A 17908-nucleotide genomic window follows, 5' to 3' on the forward strand; every position below is an offset into this window, starting at 1 on the left:
AAGTTTCAGGACTGTTAAACCCCCACCCACCAGCCTCAAAAGCAGTAAAAAAAACGTATGCTAAGATTAAGTTTAAAGTATATTTATATATCCAGTAACATAAAAAATCTCCCGCACGACCCAACCCACCCCCCCTCCCTGAACCCCAACGAATGTCCCTGTAAACGAAGTCCAAAAAAGTAGAAAACCCAACTCCCAATTCCCACCCCCCAGAAGTCTTTAAAAAAGGGGCAAGGGACAGTCTCCTCCTACTGGCTGCTGTTAACTTTTCGGGCCAGGTCAGCATGCTCCTTGCGGAGGGTCTCGAGCAGGGTTTTGGTGTTGAGGAGCTCCTGCTCGAGGTAGGAAACCCTCAGGGAAAGGCGGTGCATCCTTTTTGCTGTGGGGGGCAGCTGATGTCTTTGCTGCTCGGCGGTGGCGGGTGGCTGCGGTACCCCGGCTCCGTACCACTGGAGACCTGCTGTGCTGACTGGCTGACCCAGGGAGCGCAGAGGAGGATGCAGGTGTCGCCGTGGATGTTGTTGACGTACTCTGCATGTCCTCCTCCTCCTGGGCCACCAGCCGCCGATATTCGGCGACAGTGGCCTCCAGCCTCCGTTGCCGGGCCCTTTCAGCCAGCTCCTTCCTTCTTGGTTTGGAAGGAGCATCTATATGAAGAAAGAAAGACATAGTCTGTAACTAATGCTCTTTAAGATTAACACAAAATGATTCAGCAGAAAGTTGTGTCACAGTAGAAGTAGCAACTTGCAAGCGCAGTACATAACTATTGTGTCCAGTCTCTATCTAACCTCCCACTTCTTCATCCTTGCTCTAACATTAGTGGGAGTTTAAGGAATCAATTCTACGAGCACTATGGACTCACTCCATTAGAGTCGACTATGACAGTACACCAGTCTTATTCTTTTTCTTCTCTCTTGTTTAGCAAAATTGGTACGTTAACTTCTGCAAGCCGTCATAATGCCAGCACAGTCAACTTGCACCAGAGAAAAACAGACGCCCGCCATGATGAGTGAGACAGACTTGCGTTACTGTACCAGTCCAGTACAAGCAGGTGGTGATGCTCTTACTTTTCTATTACGGGTGTCACTGAGAATACTCTGTTACAAGGGATACTGCTTAATTAATTTAACTTTCACCCTACAGTGCCAATGAATAGATACTAGAAAAGGAAAATGAAGAAGATAAATAATCTGAATATCTATCACTGCACATGGTATGTATTTGCTTACATATGGGATGACTTTAGGTGCTTTGCTTTTTATTGAGTGAACAGTGATACATCCACACAAGAATGACCGAGTTCTACTAAACTTATTAACAGAGGTAGTGAGTGGCCATCGTAATAGCCGGATATATGCTGTGCTTGCAATACAAACTACTGCTACTATTCATGGTAGAATTCGGACAAAATTACAACTTCTTTTCCTTGCCTTTCCTACACTGGGACGGACGTGCGGGTGCGGTGTTACATGCTCTTCAAAGTAACACTTAGTTCATCCAGTGACCGTCTACTCTCTCGAGATACACATATGCTATCTAAGAGTCAGATAGTACCATGATCCAGGCATCCATCCATTCAAACTATATGTCAATCATTCTTCTTCATGTCTCTCATCTGGACAAACCTTAAGTTTTCTCACGGGGAGCACTCTATGCAGTCTGCAATCTCAATAAGTAAGGAATATAAGAGCTTACCACTGCCCGCCACTACCGTGGCAACCCGCACAGCAGTTTGGTCCGGCACTTGCACCGCCTCCTCCCCAGAACTTTCCTCCTCCACCTCCGCGCTGGGCCCAGCACCAGATGTTCCACCTACAAAGTACATTTAAGAATGTTAGATGTCATAGACATACACCAATCACTAGTATTTTGTCTAGGAATGAAGAAATGTGAATACAGAAAACAATCTAATAATTTGTGACTGTCTACTCTAAAGTAAAAGTTTCCCTTTTTCCAGGGAAGGGTGTTGTCTTGCTGCACTTTTTGGCACAACTGATGAATGCTTGCTTTTTAACACGCACCATTTGTCTCATAACAGACAGAAGCTTCACTTCTAAGAACAAATCATCATCACTAGGACGGAGGGACCAACGATTCAGCACTAAAACGAAAAATTAAAGTTCAAACCAGGTGAGGGCTCGGCTCGCCCACAATAAATGTGTGAAATAAATCACTATAAGCACTTTTCCATTTTTAATCAACCGTTTATGTTTTATGACAAGCTTGATTTTAATAAATATTTTTACTTTTAAAAAAGCTTTAAAACTTAAATAGACTCTGGTTTTTGGTCATGAGTGAATGAGCAAAAGGTTTTGCAATTTGCAATGCATGAGCCCGTGCCTCTGACACTTCTGGACTCTGACTCCGTACTCTTGTCCTGCGTTGGCTAATCATCATTGGGGATCAATCATCGATGAATTGGAAGCTAAATGACTCTGCCACACTATCTAGTCAGTAAGGAGATTGGGGGTTCTTCAAAGTCTGATATCACTGAGGTATGTGGAAAGTCTACCTGCGCCTATTATAATTGATAAACAATGCACTTTAGTGTCCATAGTTCTGTTTGTACAGATTTGTCCTTGCAACAGTAGTAGTATGGATTGTCCTCCTATCCAAACCAAAAGTAAAGTAGTATCTTATTCTTTCTTGGTGGTCATTCACCTTTTTATTGTTGGTAATTGTCAAAGCATAAACATTTAGAAGACTTGAAAAGACATTATGGACAATCCCAGAGGACTGCACTCAGTGCATAGAGTTATTGCTGACTAGAATGGGAGTTTCGTTTTACACCTTTTGCCAAATGTTCAACCTTAGTTAGCTACACAGACAGACAAATAGGAATAATCTAGTAATACCACAGGGAGTCATAGTCGAGGCAGGATAAGAATTTAGATACAGTCTACAAGAAGATCAAAGACGATTTAGAAAAAATCGAATGAGTAACGCTAGGAAAAAATAGGTACTCTATATTAAAATTAAAACTTACCGGGGCCAGCAAAGGAGCCCTCGCCTGACCGATCCTGGCCTTGTTCAGCAGCAGCAGCCTCCTCCAATGTCCTCTTGCCCCTGGGGGGGAGCTGATGTACAACATGAAAGAAAGAAAGACCCAAAAACATATATGATTGTTGTCAACCAAATCAAACATTTCAAAAGAACAATAACAAAATCTTTTGGCGAAATAGCAAATAGACAACTATTCAACGGGATATATTGACCTATCTCATGTGGTCTACTACGATATTAGTATTGCTTGATTTGCGGACCGTTGACTTGGAAAGTTATGCAACTCGTAAAAACAAAATACTAAAAAGGTTCGCCTAGGACTGGCAGGCAGCAGTCCACAGCACGCGAAGTGACAGACAAACTCCATCGTGATTGCAGATCAGCGACAACACTAAAAAGTTTCCTACTACATTAACCAGTCATTAAAATACTCAAACTATCAATCCACCACCACTATTTCTTCTTATTACCAGGTGTACAAAGGAAGGACTGGACTTGAGTCTGTAGGGGCAGATTTACAAGCCCCTTGCGGCTCTTTTGCTCCATTGTTGCGTGACTTTTGTGACGCAGAGGCATAACAAAAGAGGCGCCATGGTGCGGCGTATATTAACAACGTGACGCATATGGGAGATGCATCACGTTGTAAAGCCCTGCGTCATCAGGGGGCAAGGGAGGGAGTTCCTGCGCAGGAACACATCCTACAAGTGGCTGAGGGAAATCTACAAGATGTCAATCAGTCACTTTTAGGACAATGATGCGTGACTCAAACCCTGCGCCTGCTTGAAGCAGACGTACGGCTTGACGCAGCATTGGGGAGATAGGGCACCCCAGAGCATTGCTGGAGCTGCGCCATCGTTGTGACGCAACTCCAGCAATGCGCCGCCTTTACGGCACAGATGCGTAAGGCTTCTGTGATGTTTTGGGCCCATGGTGCGCCGCATTGTAAATACGGCGCACCATGGGTGGTGGTGGCGTGGCACGCAATTACTGGCGCATCCCTGCTACTTTGCAGGGATGCGCCGGTAATTGAAAATCTGACCCTTAGTGTCTAGCGTTACGCAGTTCTTTACACTACACTCATACATAATTTCTCAGGCCAATGAAATGAACACAAAATAGAAAACAAATAAGCATAGTAGCAAGGCTACTGAGAAGGAGAGCAGTGCACCTGAAATGCACAGAAGATTTTGAAATATAATTTACCTACAATGTAATCGGCAGCATTATTGCTCTTGGTAAAAAACAGAAATTTGCAATATAATAACACACAGAGCGGGAGAAAACAGAGTAGTTATGAAATAGCTAGAAATAGCTACTACTACTCACCAAGCCCGGGGATCTCGATGCCGAGCACGTCCAGCAAGTCGCATTCCTGGTCCATGAGATCCGTCCAGTGGTGGGTGGCCTGGTTGTAGGTGCCCCGGACCCCAGAGTGTTCAAACATGGCCCGGCACACCTTCTCCCACCGCTTCCGGCGCTCCCGGATCCCGTAGCCGGTAGCGATCTTGCCGCCTCCCATGATGGTCTTGGGGAGGCGGCGCTGGACATGAAAGACTAGTGCGGCCACCTCCTCCGCACTAAAAATCTCCCGAGCTATAACTTGCTCCCCCCTCAAACGCCCGCACGGGAGTCGGGCACGGGGTGCGGGACCCTAGCCCTTCTCCCACCGCTTCCGGCGCTCCCGGATCCCGTAGCTGGTAGCGATCTTGCCGCCTCCCATGATGGTCTTGGGGAGGCGGCGCTGGACATGAAAGACTAGTGCGGCCACCTCCTCCGCACTAAAAATCTCCCGAGCTATAACTTGCTCCGCCCTCAAACGCCCGCACGGGAGTCGGGCACGGGGTGCAGGACCCTTCCCCTTCGCGGGCTGCTTCCCGGCTCCCTTTACCATGGTCTGGGCAGAAAGGAAGGTAAATAATAAAGAAGAAATAGAATAGGGAAGAAGAAAAGAAAAGAGTTAAAAAAAGTAGTTTAAAATTAACCCAAAGTAGCAGAAAACACAAAAATATAGAGCTAGAAAAATAGAGGGATAGATAATAAGTAAAATAGAACAAAAAAAACTTCAAACAAGCAAAGGATGGCCGAGATTGACAGAGGATCCAAAAAGCATGCCCAGAACCAGAGCAATGAATGAAAAACAAGATGGCCGTGCCCATTGACGACCGCGTGGGTAAGTTCGCGCGAGATTTTCCCCGCGATCACACGCGAACATGTACTAGCGAGCCGCACACTTTGCGAGATTACACATAGGGCCCGGAAACGGAATTACGTCACGCAAACAAGATGGCCGCGCCCATGTACGACCGCTAGGGTAACTTCACAAACGTTGCGCTACAAGCGGCTTGCGAACACGCAAAAAATCACACGAACAAACACGCCGCAAAAAAAACAAATCGTGTATTCGCACGAATTTGCGGCTTCCGAAATCGATCTTGCACGAATTCGCGCCCCGCGAATCGCGCGAAATTGCAGAAAAACGATTTTTGCAAAACTAAAAGCACTCACCAGGTGCAAAAGTTCAATCTTAACATTAGTAACCATTCTCTCTAGTGCTTCCTGAGGGGCCCCTCTAGAGTTCAGTTGCCTACTTGCAACTATTCCATGACCCTGCTCTGACCCTCACAGCAGGCTCAGAGAATAGCTACAAGTATGCCAAAGGTCCTGCTAAAAAAAATTTGACTGCAACAGAAACCAATTACAGATAAGGAAGCAGGTGCCAGACTGGAAGTTCAAATTCAGTGACACATTAATCAATCAGCCCCTAATTCATTCATGTCAGTTGAGGCAGGACAGGTGTGCTTTTCCCCCCATAATCTACAGTGATGAAACACAGGGTGGCATGGGTGAGCCAGAGGGTGGCAGTGGTGAAACAGAGGGTGGTAGTGGTGAAAAAGAGGGTGCTGTGATGAACCAGATGTAGAAACAACATGGTCGCGACCGTTGCTACCCGACAAGTAAGATGGCGTTTGCGAACTGGTAAAATACCTCACGAAACGGCAGAAACACTTGCGAAACCAAAAAAAAAAAAAATCCGCTAAATTTGCGAGAGTTCGCGGATTTTGCAGATTGTGAATCCGTAAATACGCAATTACGCGGATTGCCAATTTGCAAAATTCGCCCATGCTTAACATGGGCTGAAAATTCGTTCCGCTCATGGAATTTGCGGATTTTCCGTGATTTCGCGATCCGCGAATCTCGCGAAATCGCGGTAAAATCCGCGAATCAGCGGGGACGAATTTTCAGCCAAGCACTTACAGGGTTACAGCAGCAGGTGCAAAAGTTGAAGCTAATTTTTTGTAACCTTTTACAAGGGTTACAAAGAAATTAACTTCAACTTAGGCACCTGCTGCTGTAAGCCTGTAGGTGCTTCCTGGTGCCTCGTTGCCTACTTGCAACTATTCTCTGACCCTGCTCTGACCCTTGAAGCAGGGTCAGAGAATAGTTACAAGTAGGCAATGAGGCGCCTGTCATGAAAATTAAACCTCAACAGGAAGCACTGCCAGATATAAAAACAAGCATTTGCAATGCAATAGGTCTCGCATTAGGAAAGTTTGAGCTATTGGTCTTGTAAATGACAATTTTTTTTATTTATGTGTTGGTTTTGAAAATAGCTAAATTAATAGCTTTGTCATTTACAATGCCAATAGTTATAACTTTCGCAAATGTGACACCTATAGCATTTGTAATGCAACATGTTGTGTATTTACGTGACTTAGCTGTATTGATATTACAAATTACAATGGCTTTAATTTTTTTAAATAATTAATACTTAAATAAAAGTGATTTTAATTTATAATGGCAATAGCTTAAACTTTTGTAAATAACTTTTGTGAAGATTATGTTCAGTGTATTTTATTGTGACGAAAATCCAAGAACAGAAGTGAAATATTAACATCTTTTTGTGACATTTGTAATAAAGTTTGAAACATTGAGAGAACATATTTGAACCAGTTGTTGTTGAATGGTTGCGCAGATTGATGCTGGGGTTGCGCTGAGTGGTGCTGTTGTGGTGCTGAGTGGTGCTGTGGTGATGCTGAGTGGTGCTGTGGTGGTGCTGAGTGATACTGGGATGGTGCTGAGTGATGCTGGGGTGGTGCTGAGTAGTGCTGTGGTGGTGCTGAGTGATGCTGTGGTGGTGCTGAGTGATGCTGTGGTAGTGCTGAGTGGTGCTGTGGTGGTGCTGAGTGATAATGTGGTAGTGCTGAGTGATGCTGTGGTGGTGCTGTGTGATGCTGTGGTGGCACTGAGTGGTGCTGTGGTGGTGCTGAGTGGTGCTGTGGTGGTGCTGAGTGATGCTGTGGTGGTGCTGAGTGGTGCTGTGGTGGTACTGAGTGATAATGTGGTGGTGCTGAGTGATACTGGGATGGTGCTGAGTGATGCTGGGGTGGTGCTGAGTAGTGCTGTGGTGGTGCTGAGTGATGCTGTGGTGGTGCTGAGTGATGCTGTGGTAGTGCTGAGTGGTGCTGTGGTGGTGCTGAGTGATAATGTGGTAGTGCTGAGTGATGCTGTGGTGGTGCTGTGTGATGCTGTGGTGGCACTGAGTGGTGCTGTGGTGGTGCTGAGTGGTGCTGTGGTGGTGCTGAGTGATGCTGTGGTGGTGCTGAGTGGTGCTGTGGTGGTACTGAGTGATAATGTGGTGGTGCTGAGTGATAACGTGGTGGTGCTGAGTGATGCTGGGGTAGCGCTGAGTGATGATATGGTGATGCAGAGGGCAGAAAGGCACAAAAAGCAGCCTAACAAAGGGCAGAAGGGCAGAAAAACAAGGGAAAAACGAGTCTAACAGAGGGCAGAAGGGCGGAAAAACAAGGGAAAAACGAGTCTAACAGAGGGCAGAAGGGCACAAAAAATGAGTCTAACGGGGCAGAAAGGCACAAAAACGAGTCTAACAGAGGGCAGAAGGGCACAAAAAACGAGTCTAACAGAGGGCAGAAGGGGACAAAAACAAGGGAATAACAGAGGGCAGAAGGGCACAAAAAACGAGTCTAACAGAGGGCAGAAGGGCAGAAAAACAAGGGAAAAACGAGTCTAACAGAGGGCAGAAGGGCACAAAAAATGAGTCTAACGGGGCAGAAAGGCACAAAAACGAGTCTAACAGAGGGCAGAAGGGCACAAAAAACGAGTCTAACAGAGGGCAGAAGGGCAGAAAAACAAGGGAAAAACGAGTCTAACAGATGGCAGAAGGGCACAAAAAATTAGTCTAACGGGGCAGAAAGGCACAAAAACGAGTCTAACAGAGGGCAGAAGGGCACAAAAAACGAGTCTAACAGAGGGAAGAAGGGCAGAAAAACAAGGGAAAAATTAGTCTAACAGAGGGCACAAGGGCACAAAAAACAAGTCTAACATGGGGCAGAAGGGCAGAAAAACAAGGGAAAAACGAGTCTAACAGAGGGCAGAAGGGCAGAAAAACAAGGGAAAAATGAGTCTAACAGAGGGCAGAAGGGCACAGAAAACGAGTCGAACAGGGGGCAGAATGAATCCCGCCCTGCGTGTTTGTCCACGAAGATGCCACCTTTTTGTGCAATACCTCTACTCAACTGGAGTACTTTCTACTGTCTAATCAGTAAGTGCTCCCTCGTTGGCTAAATGTATAGGGGCAGATTTACAATAACTGGCGCATCCCCAGGGATGCACCAGTTATTGTGCACCGCAGCTCCGCCACCCATGGTGCGCCGCATTTACAATGCGGCGCACCATGTGGTAAAAATGGCACAGATGCGTCACGCATCTGTGCCGTAAAAGCAGCGCATTGCTGGAGCTGCGTCGCGCTTGCGACGAAGCTCTAGCAATGCTCTGGGGGGCCCTATCTCCCCAATGCTGCATCAAGCCTTGTGCCTGCTTCAAGCAGGCGCAGGGTTTTGACGCAGCATTGGCCTAAAAGTGACTGAGTGAAATCTTGTAGATTTCACTCAGCCACTTTTAGGAGGCGTGCCTGCGCAGGAATGCCCTCCCCTGCACCGGAACGCCTCCTGATGGCGCAGGGCTTTACAACGTGACGCATCTCTCAGATGCGTCAAGTTGTTAATACCCAGCACCATGGCGCATCTTTTGTGCTGCCGCTGCGTCACAAAAGGTCTCGGTAGAGGGTGGCAGTGGAGAACCAGAGGGCGGCAGTGATGAGCCAGAGGGTGACAGTGATGAACCAGAGGGTGGCAGGGGTGAACCAGAGGGTGACAGTGCTGAACCAGAGGTGCTGTGATGAACCAGAGGGTGGCAGTCGTGAACCAGAGGGTGGCAGTGGTGAACCAGAGGGTTACAGTGCTGAAACAGAGGGTGGCAGGGGTGAACCAGAGGGTCGCAGGGGTGAACCAGAGGGTGGCAGTGATGAACCAGATGGTGACAGGGGTGAACCAGAGGGTAGCAGTGGTGAACCAGAGGGTGGCATGGGTGAACCAGAGGGTGGCAGTGGTGAACCAGAAAGTGGCAGTGGTGAACCAGAGGGTGGCAGTGCTGAACCAGAGGGTGACAGTGGTAAACCAGAGGGTGGCAGTGGTGAACCAGAGGTGCTGTGATGAACCAGAGGGTGGCAGTCGTGAACCAGAGGGTGGCAGTGGTGAACCAGAGGGTTACAGTGCTGAACCAGAGGGTGGCAGGGGTGAACCAGAGGGTGCTGTGATGAACCAGAGGGTGGCAGTGGTGAACCAGAGGGTGGCAGGGGTGAACCAGAGGGTGGCAGTGGTGAACCAGAGGGTGGCAGTGCTGAACCAGAGGGTGACAGTGGTTAACCAGAGGGTGGCAGTGGTGAACCAGAGGTGCTGTGATGAACCAGTGGGTGGCAGTCGTGAACCAGAGGGTGGCAGTGGTGAACCAGAGGGTGGCAGTGGTGAACCAGAGGGTGGCAGGGGTGAACCAGAGAGTGGCAGTGCTAAACCAATAGGGTGGCAGTGGTGAACCAGAGGGTGGCAGGGGTGAGCCAGAGGGTGGCAGGGGTGAACCAGAGGGTGGCAGTGGTGAACCAGAGGGTGGCAGTGATGAACCAGAGGATGGCAGTGGTGAACCAGAGGGTGCTGTGCCCATACACGACCGCATGGGTAACTTCACCATGCAAGCGGCCCGCGAACATGCAAAAAGCCCTGCGAACACGCAAAAAACCCCGCGAACACGCAAAAAACCAAATATCCGCAAATTCGCACGAATTCGCGGATTTTGCGGATTGCGAATTAGGTTTCGCGTGAATTCACGGAACGCGAATTCGCAAATTTTGCCCATACTTAGTGTATACTCCCAGTTGGGGTTAATTGTCACACCATATTCATTAAACATGGCACTATATTTTGCTAGCCATGTAGCTGCCTTTTTAACGGTGTTCGGTCTAATATTTTCAAAATGTGTATGGGATTTGTATACTAATTTCCTTTTTAATTTAACTGGGATTGTCATGGCATCATTAATTTGTCTTGCTAAAATGGTAACAGTTGTCATGACATCTGCAGGTACGTTAACAACAGCACCTGATAATGATTTTTGAAATCCACGTGGTAAACTACGAATCTATTAAAAAGGTATCCTAGGATAAACTAATCGTTCTTCGAAATCATATAATTCGAATTCTATTGGTAATTTTGCGAACCCCATGCCATTTAGAACTGAACATGGTGGAATTTTATCTTTTCTGATGTAAGCATAGCAACTCATACAAATAAAATTGGTTTTCTTGCTACTAATGTTACACCTTTTAAACATTTCTGTTTGGCAAACAGTGCGTGTACTTTTTTATTGTCTGTTTATGCCAGAACTAATTGCAAAGAGTACAAACATACTCAGGTCCACGCAATATTTCCCTATGGAATTTACTAATAATTTGATGCATTTGTTTTTTTTTATACTGTTTTGTATCCGTGATAAACTTACTGTTGGTCTATTTTCTTCCATAAAATGTTCATTTATATTGCCAATGCCTCCTAGTTCAGCATTAAAAATTGTCCTTTTTTCCACACTACGTTGTGAAATGCTCACGGTAACTGTGTTTATTGTAGACTTTTTTTTGGTCCCCAGAATAGAAGTACTTGTCCCTGAGAAATTAGCTTTATTAATAGTATTGCTATTGCAACACTTACTTTGAATCCCTAAAGCATCTGAAGAAATTTTGTTTTGTAACAGTGTTAAACTTCTAGTTTGTCTGTTTTGTTTGAGACATTTTTTTTTTATATTGCCAATACCTCCTAGTTCAGCATGACAATTTTTCCTTTTCCCCACACTAGGTGTAGAAAAGCTCAAGAGATCAGTGTTTACTGTTGAGTGTTTTTTTGTCCCCAGAATAGAATTACTTTTTACTGTTAAATGAGCATTTTCAATAGTATTGCTATTACTCCCCTTACTTAGAATGCCTAAAGTATCTGAAGAAAGTAATCTTGTTTTAGAATTAGTATTTACATTAACCTCAGTATTATGTACAAACATTCCATTAACTGGAGTTAAATTGCACTTTTCTTGTGAGCTCTAAGTGTTCTTTCTAAGGATTGCTTCTTAATGTTCTTAATATCTATTGGCGTTAATTCAAATAATACGTATTCCTGAGACGGATCTCTAAATTTATTTGCTAGTTTTAAAACATATTCCATAAGTCCTTCAAAAGATTTTATTTGAATTGTAACACATGTCCCATTTGAATGTGGCATGCCTTAATTGTCCCTTCTATGTGAATCAAATACAAAGTATGTTTGCATGTGTCTAAAAATTGAAATGAAATATATACTCATACAAAGTAGTACCCCACAGTACTTAGAAAAACTTACATGTAATGCAGTGCTAATATCTGCATAGTCTTTATCAAAAGGTTTAAGGACATCACCATAGTAAGGGTTCTGTAGTGTAATTGAATATATCATTTCATTGTGCTCTATATATTTAGGCAAATTATCCAGATGTATAAGTGTTTCTTTGTTAATGGAATGCATTTGTAGATATAACGCATCTCCAAGGTCCATTATATAATGCAGGTCATTGGAGTTCCAGGCATGAACTGGTTTGCATAAATGATGCAAAATAGCAAAGGTACTATTTGGTAAGCATTGCTTCCCTTGTGAAGTGCTATTAAATCTTGTATTGCCTTGATGGTAACTGGCTTTTAAGCATCTAAGCATGTTAAAAAAGATTTTCTGCCTTTTTTATGTTTCTAAAGTAGAGTTTTTTATGTAAGGGAAGTACTCTTAAAAGTAGTAGTGAATAGTAATTACTTATGTCTAGAAATATTTACCTTGACTTCTGGACAATAGTAAACCACGTTTGAAAAATCTGAAACGAGATGTAATTAAATAGTTAAATTGTGCTTAGCCTTAAATATCACTTTGATGTAACAATCTATATCATTATTTTTTTTGTTTTTCATTTTGTATACTTTTGGACATTTGAAATTGTTTTAGACAATGTATCACAGTGTGACTGAGGCCATGTTGTAGAGAGTGCGTGTTGGTTATAGTGCCTGATGGCTAGAGCATGATGGGGAGACTGTGGTATGTGTATAGTACATGATGTGTGAGAGTGTTTTTGAAAGTGTGTGTGAGAGTGAGAGTGTGTGTGTGAGAGTGGTAGAGGGTGTTTTGGGAGAGAGTGTGTGTGTTTATGTGCGTAAGAGAGTGTGGCTGGGTTGCAGCAGGAGTACACGGACAGGCTGGGGTGTAGCTGGAGTACACGGACAGGTTGGGGTGCAGAGTACACGGACAGGCTGGGGTGTAGCTGGAGTACACGGACAGGCTGGGTTGCAGCTGGAGTATACGGACAGGTTGGGTTGAAGCTGGAGTACATGGACAGGCTGGGCAGGCTGGGGTGTAGCTGTAGTACACGGACAGGCTGGGGTGCAGAGTACATGGACAGGCTGGGGTGTAGCTGTAGTACACGGACAGCTGGGGTGCAGCTGGAGTACATGGACAGGCTGGGCAGGCTGGAGTACACGGACAGGCTGGGGTGCAGAGTACACGGACAGGCTGTGGTGTAGCTGGAGTACACGGATAGGCTGGGGTGCAGATGGAGTACACAGACAGGCTGGGGTGCAGAGTACACGGACAGGCTGGGGTGTAGCTGGAGTACACGGACAGGCTGGGGTGCAGCTGGAGTACACGGACAGGCTGGGGTGTAGTTGGAGTACATGGACAGGCTGGGGTGCAGAGTAGATGGACAGGCTGGGGTGTAGCTGGAGTACACGGACAGGCTGGGGTGCATATGGAATACACGGACAGGCTGGGATGTAGCTGGAGGGAGTACACGGACAGGCTGGGGTGCAGCTGGAGTACATGGACAGGCTGGGCAGGCGGGGGTGGAGCTCGAGTACACGGACAGGCTGGGGTGCAGCTGGAGTACACGGACAGGCTGGGGTGCAGCTAGAGTACATGGACAAGCTGGGCAGGCTGGGGTTGAGCTGGAGTACATGGACAGGCTGGGGTGCAGAGTACACGGACAGGCTGGGGTGTAGCTGGAGTACACAGACAGGCTGGGGTGCAGAGTACACGGACAGGCTGGGGTGCAGAGTACACGGAAAGGCTGGGGTGTAGCTGTAGTACACGGACAGGCTGGGGTGCAGCTGGAGTACATGGACAGGCTGGGCAGGCTGGGGTGGAGCTGGAGTACACGGACAGGCTGGGGTGTAGCTGGAGTAGACGGACAGGCTGGGGTGCAGCTGGAGTACATGGACAGGCTGGGGTGTAGCTGTAGTACACGGACAGGCTGGGGTGCAGCTGGAGTACATGGACAGGCTGGGGTGCAGAGTACACTGACAGGCTGGGGTGTAGCAGGAGTACACGGACAGGCTGGGGTGCAGATGGAGTACACGGATAGGCTGGGGTTAATGCGAGTCAGGCCGTGAATGTGAAGCAGCGGGCAGGGAAGGGGGGCTGTGCACGAAGAAAGGCAGAAATGCAAGGAAGGCAGAAATGGGAGTCAGGGCCTGGCACGGACAGGCTGGGGTGCCGAGTACACGGACAGGCTGGGGTGTAGCAGGAGTACACGGACAGGCTGGGGGCAGCTGGAGTATCCGTATACTCCAGCTGCCCCCCAGCCTGTACATGGACATGCTGGGCAGGCTGGGGTTGAGCTGGAGTACACGGACAGGCTGGGGTGCAGAGTACACGGACAGGCTGGGGTGTAGCTGGAGTACACGGACAGGCTGGGGTGCAGAGTACACGGACAGGCTGGGGTGTAGCTGGAGTACACGGACAGGCTGGGGTGCAGCTGGAGTACACGGACAGGCTGGGTTGCAGCTGGAGTACATGGACAGGCTGGGCAGGCTGGGGTTGAGCTGGAGTACACGGACAGGCTGGGGTGCAGAGTACACGGACAGGCTGGGGTGCAGCTGGAGTACACGGACAGGCTGGGTTGCAGCTGGAGTACATGGACAGGCTGGGCAGGCTGGGGTTGAGCTGGAGTACACGGACAGGCTGGGGTGCAGAGTACACGGACAGGCTGGGGTGTAGCTGGAGTACACGGACAGGCTGGGGTGCAGAGTACACGGACAGGCTGGGGTGCAGCTGGAGTACACGGACAGGCTGGGTTGCTGTCCGTGCAGCTGGAGTACACGGACAGGCTGGGGTGCAGCTGGAGTACACGGACAGGCTGGGTTGCAGCTGGAGTACACGGACAGGCTGGGTTGCAGCTGGAGTACATGGACAGGCTGGGGTGTAGCTGTAGTACACGGACAGGCTGGTGTGCAGCTGGAGTACATGGACAGGATGGGCAGGCTGGGGTGGAGCTGGAGTACACAGACAGGCTGGGGTGCAGAGTACACGGACAGGCTGGGGTGCAGATGGAGTACACGGACAGGCTGGAGTGTAGCTGGAGGGAGTACACGGACAGGCTGGGGTGTAGCTGGAATAGACGGACAGGCTGGGGTGCAGAGTACACGGACAGGCTGGGGTGTAGCTGTAGTACATGGACAGGCTGAGGTGCAGCTGGAGTACATGGACAGGCTGGGGTGCAGAGTACACGGACAGGCTGGGGTGCAGCTGGAGTACATGGACAGGCTGGGGTGCAGCTGGAGTACATGGACAGGCTGGGGTTAATGCGAGTCACGGCCTGTCAGCCGTGAATAGGGCCTGGCATGGACAGGCTGGGGTTAATGCGAGTCACGGCCTGTCGGCCGTGAATAGGGCCTGGCACGGACAGGCTGGGGTTAATGCGAGTCACGGCCTGTCTGCCGTGAATAGGGCCTGGCACGGACAGGCTGGTGTTAATGCGAGTCACTGCCTGTCGGCCGTGAATGTGAAGCAGTGGGCAGGGAAGGGGGGGCTGGCCAAGAAGAAAGGCACAAATGCGAGGGCCTGGCACGGACAGGCTGGGGTTAATGCGAGTCACGGCCTGTCATCCGTCAGCCATGAATAAGGCCTGGCACGGACAGGCTGGGGTTAATGCAAGTCACGGCCTGTAGGCCGTGAATGTGAAGCAGTGGGCAGGGAAAGAGGGCTGTGCACGATGAAAGGCAGAAATGCAAGAAGGCAGAAATGGGAGTTCGGGCCTGGCACGGACAGGCTGGGGTTAATGCGAGTCACGGCCTGTCAGCCGTGAATAGGGCCTGGCACGGACAGGCTGGTGTTAATGCGAGTCACTGCCTGTCGGCCGTGAATGTGAAGCAGTGGGCAGGGAAGGGGGGGCTGGCCAAGAAGAAAGGCACAAATGCGAGGGCCTGGCACGGACAGGCTGGGGTTAATGCAAGTCACGGCGTGAATGTGAAGCAGTGGACAGGGAAGGGGGGCTGGCCAAGAAGAAAGGCACACAGACAGGCTGGGGTGTAGCTGGAGTAGACGGACAGGCTGGGGTGTAGCTGGAGGGAGTACACGGACAGGCTGGGTGAGAAGTGACACGTGTAAATGTGCTTTTTGTGTGTTTAATTGTCGTTGAGACTTTGAGTGAGGTGTGGCGAAGTGGTGTGAGTGTAATGTCCGTTAGAGAGCAAAGAGCGTGGGGGGGGCGTGGCTTGGACGACAAAGAGGATGGTCGTCTAGGTCCGGAGCTCCGCGATCCCTGAGGAAACAAATGCGAATAAAGGCAACCAAACACAGGGTGCGCACCTTGTAAAAGAAGTCAGCGAAGCATGAAGTGAAGAGCTGCATGGAATAGAAGCAACCAGCCCTCGAAGTAAGCACAGAAGCCCAAAATAGCCAAAAGAACTCTGAAACAACAGAGACACGGAAGATAAGATGGCGGAAGGGCGACACTAAAGAAGAAACAGATCCGAGCGAAGGGCAACTAAGCCTAGACCCCAACGAACGGAGAGGCACAAGCAGAGCACAAGCTGACCGTGAGACACGACAAGCACAACAAGTGCACTCAGCGGACTAGAAACCGGCGCTCTATCGGGAAACAGAAACGAAGTAAAAAGCGGAAAAGAGGCAAGGAGCGGAAAAGAGCGGAGAGACGCTGAAGCGTGGGAAACATCTCCTGAGCGCTCTGCAAAACCTACCAGAGGGACACGCCGCCTGCAGCGACTGCGGGAATCGAGCGGAGCCAAACCGGAAGAGCTGAACGGAGGCAGCCATCTCGGGAAGGTAGGAGGCGGAAGAAGAAGGCAAGCTGAACCGGAAGCCAATGAGGGAGGAAGCGGAAACGCACGCAATCCGGTGACCAGGAAGCAAAACAAAGGAAACAAAGGAACAGAGACGGACTCGAAGAAGGCAGATACACAGCTGATGCGGTACAACAGTCAGTCAGATCGACCTCCCCCCTGCCTGGACACACGAGAAGCGCGACCCGATCAGCAGCCTAAGCCGCACTAGCGAGAAAAACGAACGAGTGAGCCCCGCCCTCTCCCTCCTCGAAATCGAGAGCGAAGCGAAGCGAGGGAAGCGAGCACAGGACACACGCGCTCCAGGGGAGAGCCGAGCTGAACAGCAAGAAAGGATAAAGGGGCAGTATCTAAAGGCAACGGAGGCAGCTGCAAGGCAGCAAAGCGAAACATACACAGCAGAAGCAGCGCTTAGAAGACGAGCGCAGGGGGAATTACAGCTACTGTGGCACCTGCAGGAGGAAACAGCACCACGCAACAGCAGTGCTGGGCAGCAAACCCCCTAATACACCGCGCCCACGGCCAGTAGCAGGCTCAGCCAAGGAGGGAGGCCTGGAAAGGGGCACATCAGAAACAAGAGAGGAGAAAGAGGAGACTGAGAGTACGGTGGTGCTATCTCCTTCAGTACTCTGTGCCAAAAAGCAAGGGGGAGAGGAGGAACCACACTGCCAGCGCAGCGGCAAGGCCAAAAAGAGTACAACAGGACCCATACTAGTGACGAACGAGACAAAGCAAACGCTGGAGGGGGCAAGAACAAAAACAAAGACCAGGCTGATCAAGGTCCCAAGCCGTTTCCGCTATAACCCCACAATAAAAGCATTAGTACCCACGCAGGACAAACAGCTAGCCAAGGAGCGGACAGCAGGCACTCTAAGCAGCGGGAGCAGATCACATTTAAGGAAGATGGCCGAGATGAAGAACACTAATGACCTGAAGAAACCAAGGAAAGAGAATCTGGACTCACCCGGAAAGCACAAAACAGAGAATGCAACACTAGAAACAGTGTTGAAAAGTATTAACGAAGTCAAGGTCGTGGCGAGAGAAACCAAAAAGTCGATAGATAACATGCAACTAGAGCTAGCGGCGATTCGAGCAGACCAGCATAACACAAACACCAGACTGGAGAAAGCAGAGAACAGGATAAGCGAGGTGGAAGACGCAACTAATAAGAACATCAAGGCCACGGAGGGACACGCAAAGATGGCCAAAGCGATACAGAAGCAGCTGGCAGAACAGGACGATAGAGCAAGAAAGGGGAACATCAGAATCTTAGGCGTCGCAGAAGGCCTAGAGGATAAGGAGAAATCTTGCGCTGCAATGCTCTAGGACATGCTCCCTAAGCTCACCGGCCTAAACTTTGAGAGACAGTTTGAAGTCAACAAAGCATATAGAGTACCAGCAGGAAAACCAGCTTTGGGC

Source organism: Lissotriton helveticus, chromosome 11, assembly GCF_964261635.1.
Source record: "Lissotriton helveticus chromosome 11, aLisHel1.1, whole genome shotgun sequence".
Classification (NCBI taxonomy): domain Eukaryota; kingdom Metazoa; phylum Chordata; class Amphibia; order Caudata; family Salamandridae; genus Lissotriton; species Lissotriton helveticus.